The sequence below is a fragment of the Hylobates moloch genome, unplaced genomic scaffold, assembly GCF_009828535.3.
Source record: "Hylobates moloch isolate HMO894 unplaced genomic scaffold, HMol_V3 SCAFFOLD_8, whole genome shotgun sequence".
NCBI lineage: Eukaryota > Metazoa > Chordata > Mammalia > Primates > Hylobatidae > Hylobates > Hylobates moloch.
Genome location: NW_026652283.1, coordinates 117,091,605 through 117,092,431, shown reverse-complemented (window position 1 = coordinate 117,092,431; position 827 = coordinate 117,091,605).

Below are 827 nucleotides of genomic sequence, written 5' to 3'. Positions count from 1 at the left end.
TTTTTTTTTTTTTTTTGGAGTCTCATTCTATCGCCAGGCTGGAGTGCAAGGGCACCAACTCGGCTCACTGCAACCTCTGCCTCCTGGGTTCAAGCGATTCTCCTGCCTCAGCCTCCCAAGTAGCTGGGACTACAGGCACATGTCACCACACCCGGCTAACTTTTGCAGTTTTAGTAGATACACGGTTTCACCATGTTGGCCAGGATGGTCTTGATCTCTTGACCTGGTGATCTGCCTGCCTAGGCCTCTCAAAGTGCTGGGATTACAGGCATGAGCCACCACACCCAGCAACATCATCTAACTTTATCTCTTTCGATTTTGTCTCTAAGAATTTTCCAGGCATTATCAATAATGTAACAAAACATGACAGGACCATATTTTATAATACATAGTAACATTTACTAAACAGAAGCATATTTTATATAACTCAACAAAATAGACAGTGGCTTTTAACATAATTTTGTCTTCATTCTTCCATTCAGTAAACATTTGTCAAACACTCGTTGAGAGCACAGTATAGAGCTACATTTAGGGAAAGTTTGCAATATTCTGACAAAAGACAGACACATCTGAGAAAAATACTGAGTGCAACCAAAAGGCTGACTGACCCACAGAAATAGAATTGAATCAAAAACAAAAGATTTTTAAATCCAATTTGTGAATTTAATACAGATTATCTAAATGGTAATTAAGGTGGTGTTCTACAACTAGACGTTTTCTGTGATGACAACTACAAAATAAGAGGGCACCATTTGACCGCATTGATAACCCTGCCGATTTCATTGATTTTTTCCAGCTTGATATACAGCTGGACCAGTCTTTGTCAG